We start from the raw sequence: 7,861 nt of genomic DNA, 5'->3' as shown, positions 1-7,861 counted from the left end.
AATGCAAGCTGTTGGTATCCCTGAGCTCCAAAGTGAGGTCCCAAAGAGGTGTGAGAGTTGGCCCAAGAGGCTAGTAGTTTGATGTTGACCTGTCTGGATAAAAGGTCGAGGAGGACAGTGTCCACAGAGCACGCAGGGATAACATGATAAAGTTCTGGAGAAAAAAGCAGTAAGCTACTGTCACCAGGAAATTGCTCTGACCTCCATGTCAGGAGGTGATGCCGTCCAATTTCTTGGGGAAAATTGAAAGCTGAATAGAAATTGGATGAGATGCTTTACCAATGAAATGCAAATAAGGTAGTCACTGTTTGTTAAGAAGATTCTTAGACCACATTTAAAATTTAAGGAGAAAATAGAATAGAATCTATGCAGCGTGGAAATAGGCCACACAGCCCAATAAGTCCACACTAACCCTCCGAAGAGCATCCCACCCAGATCCATCACCCTACCCTGTAACCCAACAATTTCTATGGCTAACACACCTTACCTGCACATCCCTGAACGCTATGGGCATCCATCTAACTTGCACATCTTTGGACTGTGGGAGGAAACTGGAGTACCTTGAGAAAGTCCACGCAGATATGGAGAGAACTTGGAAACTTCACACAGACTGTTGTCCGAAGGTGGAATTGAACCTGGGTCCCTAGTGCTGTAGACAGTAGTGTCAACTGATGAGCCACTGTGCCACCCCAATTTTAACATTTTTTTCCATCAAAGTTGAGATTCTGATTTTTTCTTTTGGCCATTTTTCCAACATTTCTCACACTACTCTGGAGAAATTTCCACCCCATGCTTTTTACATCTCATTATTTATTGGGGCTCCAAGGTGAAACTCTTCCCCTTCCCTGAGATGATGTAAGGTTCTGACATGCAAATCAGAGTGGGCTATCTGGTAGTTTCAGCCCACCATAATCCAACTTCAAAACAACATCCTTGCAATTTCATGACCAAAGTCCTCTTTGGCCCTTCAGCCACGCTGGTCAGTCTTGGGAAGCAATCAGACACCTTGTTTTCTGACTGTAACAAATGTTACTTTCTGTGCTTGCAGCTAAATTCTAGAGCTTCCTCAAAGGACTGCAAATGAGCACAATTCGCTGAAACTCTTAATGTTGATGTATTCGCTCAGGGGGAGGAGGAGTGGCGGCCAGCTTTTAGTACATGTACTTGAAAGCTGCTTCAAATATTATGGAACATCACATTGTGCTGAATTCAATTTGCACTTAAGTTTTTACAATCCTTTGTGCAAATGCATGGAGCTTGCAGGTCATATATCACAAGGAGAACTGCTTGGCAGGAATATGGATCCTGACAATAAGTTCATTAAATTACCAATTTGAACTGACAAGATTGCTAAAGCAGTCTTGTTTATGATGCTATTTAGATATGAGAGGGCAAAGAATAATTGTGGAAACAACATTTTTTTAGGTATGATTTCTGTTTTTAAGGCAACCTAACCACTTTTCACTATTTTTTGTAAAAATACAAGTAATAAACAATATAAAGTAATTCAATAGATATATTTTCTTTAAGAATGAGTTCAAAAGAAGACATTAGACTAATAGCAAGCTTTAATTTTTTTTAAGACAGCAGGATTTCAGTTAATGGATGGAGCTAGCATCAATACTTCGATTTGAAATTTGAAATTTTAAAGCAATACTGCACTCCTTTAGTTCCACTCGAGCACTGGCATTTCCTGCACTGCACTCACCATGATATCAATTCCTTGAAGGCAAAAGAAGTCAGAACTTGGTGATTGAGAGCCTCCAAAGGGACACTAATACTATAGGTTCACACTAACAATGCTCAAAAGTGTTCTGTTAGTGAAATATTGAACTGGATTTTACCAAAAATCAAACAAGTGCCAATTTTCTTTGAGGAGTTTCTTGAAGACTTTGTTTTCATTTCCCCAAAGCATTTTCTTCGCTGCTCGTCCCCTGATGTATGCACCAGGCAGCTATATTGCAGTGTTCACACCAGCATGCACTTGCTACTGGCTCTACATTTAAACCCCACCTATGCACCACTGTCGGCTCGGAGCTGCCCTTCATAGTTGCAGTTTAGGAAGAATTGCTTTAGTGGGGAGAGGACTCTGGTGATGTTGAGACCTCTACGTCTCAGTAATTAAGCAAGATTCATTGTCAAGTGCTGTACTGTACTGTTCTCCCATTATCATCTCTGTGGCATCTTAACATTTGTAAACTTCTAGCAGAACCTCACCCCTATTTTTATACTAATATAAAAACAAACATTTTATTTGCCTTCCCTATCATCTACTGAATCTGGATGCTCACCTTTTGTGGTTTGTGCACTAGGAATCCCATATCCCTGTAAAATGGCAATTTCTTCAGTCTTTCCTCTTTTGAATAATGTTCAGTTCTTCTCCTCCAGACAGGACTATGAGGCTGCAATTTCAGAATGAGGCAGATGCTCTTGGTCCAATCCACAAGCTGGGTGCTTGTCCCTGCACCTAAACTGGCTTGGCAGTAGTATTATATAGAAAAGTGACGGGTATACTCCAAAAGGAGTATTGAAGCAGACTACTTTATTCCAACTGAATCAAAGGGTTGCCATAGTGATGGGTCGAAGCTGGGGCAGACCCAATGTAAACCTCTGCGGATGGAAGGATGCAAAAGGTCATAGCGCTTGGAGTGTAACCTGAGATGGTGGACTTGCTGACTAAGTCAGAACCCAGCAAGAGCAAGCACCAACCCTTAGAGACATGGGATACCTTCTCTCACTTTTGTGTCAGGAATTACAGACATCTAATTTCTCTCCAGTACGTGGGAGAAAAAAAACTTCATATAAATCCTATTGAGGAGCAAATATATGCAAATAGGCCCCTTGTCACTCACAAGCAAAATGTTCATCTCACTGCTGGATGTAAAATTGGACTTTTATTCTGAACATTGAGAATCTCAGTTTCCCACTGACTCACCATTCCTTACATCATCATCATCACCATCATCGGTGGTCCCTCACAGACAAGGATGACTCTCTTCCGCTTTCAGAGTCAGTCTGTAGGTGGCTGTGTAAATCAATGCTGTTTCCACAGATTCTGCCACGCTTGGGGCAAAAGGTGCTCATGGGAAGGGGTGGGTGGGGCATTGGTGTGGCAGGGCGCTCTGATATCTTATATCATTTAGGGCCTGGCAAAATTCAGACCATTGCTTTTCAAAGACCATTCTTTATGACACAGATATAATGGTGTAACAATGACACTACATATTTTATGTTAAACTATATTGCCTCAAACATTAAATTAAAACAGCATGTTGTGTGGGGAAGTAAGCTATGTTGTTGTTTTCTTACCATACAGCATTAATATTACTCCTGAAATATTTATAAATTATTTAGTCATTGTCACCTAACCACACACCATTGTATTCATTCACAGATTGTGGTCATCACTGGCTAAAGCAGCATTTATTGCCCATCCCTAATTGCCCAGAGAGCAGTTGAGAGTCAACCCCATCTTTGTAGGTCTGGAGTCATGTGGAGGTCAGAATGGTAGTTTCCTTCCCTCAAGGGCATTTGTGAACCAGATGGGCTTTTCTGGCAATTGGCAACAGCTTCATGGTCATCTTTCAAACCTTACTCTTGAATTTCATTTTACTGAATTCAAACTCCACCATCTGCCATGGCAGGATTTCAACCTGGGTCCCCAGAACATTACCTGGATTTCTGGAGTAATATTCTAGTGATAATTCCACTGTTAATCATGAAAGCAGTACTTAGACCCAGCTAACATATTACCTTGAAATATTAATGTAAGAATATATTCAAACTTTTAGTCAGAAATGAGCGCAAATATCTGTCGAGGCAAACCGCAGCACAATAAAACCCGGCACACAAACTTATTAAGGCCCTTTGACATTGCAATGCATTTGTTTTAAAACATTAGTGGAAAGGAAGTGAAAGCGATCACTCTGGAGAATTTGCTGGCAGTAATTCGAGACCTAAGTCAGTACAATTACAGCAACAATTATGTCACAGGCTTTAATGAAGGGGATGAAATAACGTGTACAGGGTGACTGAAAACAGGCTGTTAATAATCACAACTTTTAACTTGTGATTGTTGTGTTTTAGGCCTGGATTTTACATGTACCTGTCAGGTGTGTTTTAGTGGTTGGACCCCCACTTTCTCACCGATACAAGAGCACTCCTCCATAATAAACTAAGTAGGCCCGTGCTGAATTTGGCTATTTAGACCCAGCAACGAGTCTACTGAACTGAATAGTATGGCAACGCGAGGACTGCAGAAGCTGGAGATCAGAGTCATTCCTGATGAAGGGCTTATGCCCAAAATGTCAAATCTCCTGCTCCTCGGATGCTGCCTGACCTGCTGTGCTTTTCTGGCAACATACACTGGACTCTGATCTGAATTGTGTGCTGCACACACCAGATGGCATGGGTAGGCAATTGGGAATGGGCAGGCTGCTTTGAATGACCTAGAGGAGAAAAGGTAGGAGAAAAGGGGGTAACATCATGTGTGCATTGGGGGCAACTCCTCTAAAATGTTATGTCTATCCGAACTTCTCCCATTCTTCTCCATAACCTGCGTAACAGAACCGACAGCATCTACATCCTTCGCTCTGCACCATGGCCTCAAGGTTGCCACCTTACCCTCAAACTGTCAGAGTTTTAATCAATTAAATCATTTGTTCCTGATAAAAAAAAGCTTTGAAAACATTGTCTTGCTTTCTTAAAGTTAAAGTTCTTAAAGACAAGACCCTACTGTCATATTCAGGAACTAAACTTTTACATTTCAAGTAAGAGGAATGTGACTGTGACTTTTGACAATTCTGATGCATCAATTACAGACCTCCTGAAAAGAATACCATCGTACTGGAGTCTGGTCTGCACAACTGTAACTGATAAATATAGGGATTTATCAAGAGGAGTTATGCCTGGAAAGAAGGCAGAAGTTAATTCTGTTTTTTTCCTGGTGCAGTGTTACTGTGTAACAATTCAATTCATTGCAGTCAAGTAGAAAAACTTGAGTCACATAGAATTGCATTTCATTTTGTGAGGAATTTTGTAGGGGGTGATACACCCTACGTTAAGGAGGACTGTGTGTGCCAGCAGTGAACTTCCTAATGAGATGTCATTTATATAAAAAAGGATCACTCAGTGAACACAAACTGATAACTCTTAACAGCACAATAGAACAGGAAACAGTCTTTCAGAAAGTATTTTGTTTTCTGCCCATTGCTGGCTTATTACTATAACTATCAGATTGTTCAGTTTGTCTGACTCAACATTTACTGCCCTGTGAGGTCCTTTGTCCACACACTTTACCTCTCCACCTCTCTCCTTGAATCAGAATGTTTGTGTTTTACCAAGCTTTTGATCATCCTTTTTAAAATTCTGTTTTCCATCCAAAATATTTTCTATGCATGATTATTCTTTGTGCTGACTGGCAAGGTTTTTGACCTTAAAGGTGACAATTTAAGCTTTGTAAATGACTGACTAGATATTTCTACACTGGGGTAAATGAAGGTAAAAATGTACAATGCTGTTGATATTAAGGATATTGAAGAATATAGAATGAAGCCAGGAAAAGGGAGGGGAAGGACAAATCACCTGATCCTTGCAAATTCCTCCACCCCACAACTCCCCAAGATATCTACAATTTTTTTCAACTTCAATCATTGTTCCTCCATGATTAGTGATTATGTCTTTAGTTTCCGAGGCCCTAACAGTGGAAATTTCCTCCCAATAGCTTTCCACCTCTTTAACTCACTTTCATCCCTCAAGACAGTTTTTAAAACGTACTTCCTTGACCAAGTGCTTGATCACCAGGCCTCATATCTTCTTAAATAGTTTGGTGTCACACTTTCGTTTTGTGACATTCTTCTGAAGTGCCTTGGGATGTTAATTATATTAAAGGCATGGCATAAATCTAAGTTGTTGTCATTTTAATATATTTTAAATGCCTGAATAATCATGTTACATTCTGATGTTTCACACAGGGAGTTTCACTCAATCAGTGTGACTGAAAAGACTTTTGGAGTTTACTGATCTACATATTTCAATTAATGTTGTGCACTTGCAAACAGTCTAGTCTATGAGTAGCAATCCTTAAAATTCATCCACTCACTTCCTTAATATATGTGGATTTATCTTCATAAAATCAGAGCAAATACTTTAAGATTACCACAGCTGATAGAACTAAGATGTCTCTAAGACAGGCTGATGAAATGAGCTGATTCCATAACTCTATCGCTGACCAATGCAGCTTTAGTTTCTCTGAGATGAACTGATACATAACCAGAATAGTCCCATTTTGCTTGGAAACTGATCCTGTTGGCATTGATTCAGATAAAAAAAACAAGCACAAAAACTCAATAACAGCAAGCTGACCTCAACACGTTTGGTTCAACAAGGCCAGACTAGAGATTATCTTTCCCTTTAGCTCTGCTGCTTCTGGATAAAATCTCAAGAGAATTAATCTTTTGAATGAGATAACGGGTCAGCAGTGATAGCACCCAACCAAAGGAGAATGACATCATCTCAAGAACATCAATTTAATTTCAGTCCAGAACACTTACCTTCAGCATTGTTAAAAATGAACTTCACCTAACTTTAACAAAAATTAATAATGTTTATTTGTTTAGAGTGATATTTGTCAATGTCAGCTGCAATCTTCTGAAAAAATCCAAATTGTGAGATCTATTTTAACATAATTATAATAATATAATTTGTTGTTTCACCTCATTTCTACAAGGTGTATAATATAACATAATTATATTATATTGTTAAATGTGAAGTATACTTGCGGAATTGTTAAATGTAAAATGCACATAAATTCATTCCGACTTTCAAGTTGACAATGAACTATCAAAACATGGAATAGAATACGTAGGAGTTAGCTATTTAGCCCTTTGAACCACTCTGCCATATAATATACAGTGATACATGTGAACAGCTAAGGATGGGAATGTAGCACAATGAGGCTGAATATGTTAATTTTATAATGATGTTAAACATGATGTAAACTGACACAAGCTATTTAGATTCTCAGAAGAAAGGACAGAACAACTTGTATCAGAGAGCTGTAACACAAACTCCAGTGCCATGAATAAGAGAGTTGATTGGAACTCCAGATTCAAAAACATAAGGCAGTGACAGAGATGCAGTAAGCTCAGGTAAGGCCTGTAGAATTTAAGACAGCAGCTTCTCAGTAGCTCAACAGACCAACCATAGTATTAGATCAGAGCAGGGTGTCAGCACAAATCAATGAGGATCAGAGATTTGACTCTGTTGTCCTTTTCTAACCCATGCTCCAGTCAAATGTGGTTCCTTCTGAAAGCATTCGACCTGCATACGTGCAGCCCACCTCAGTGGCTGTCATCCACACCAGCATGCTGAGTTAATAACACTTCCTCTCTCTGCACTTCCAACTCACTGACTGGAAATGCCTTATTGGCTCCTTTGCTCAGCTTAACTTCCCAGAGAAGAAAGGAACTGAATCCATGTGGAGCTTCTGAAGAAGGGTCATTGGACATGTAAAATTAACTCTACTTTTCTCCAGAGACACTGCCAGACCTGCTTAGCCTTTCAAGCAATTACTGTTTATGTTTGGGACCATTAAGCTGTCCTTAAGTAAAGGTAAGGCACACATTGGGAAAAGTGAAGTACACTTGTGGAATTGTTAAATTTGTGTAAAACGTACATAACCTCATTCCAACTTTCAAGCTGACAATGGAATGGAATAGAATATGTAGGAGTTGGCTATTTAGCCCTTTAAGCCATTCAGTATCATCATGGCTGATCATCCATCGCAGCAGCCTGTGCCCACTTTCTCCTCATGTCCTTCGCTTCCTTCATTCCTGGGAACTATATCGACATCTTTCTTGAA

The sequence above is a fragment of the Chiloscyllium plagiosum genome, chromosome 6, assembly GCF_004010195.1.
Source record: "Chiloscyllium plagiosum isolate BGI_BamShark_2017 chromosome 6, ASM401019v2, whole genome shotgun sequence".
Taxonomy (NCBI): Eukaryota; Metazoa; Chordata; class Chondrichthyes; order Orectolobiformes; family Hemiscylliidae; genus Chiloscyllium; species Chiloscyllium plagiosum.
Note: the sequence above shows the minus strand (reverse complement) of the source record.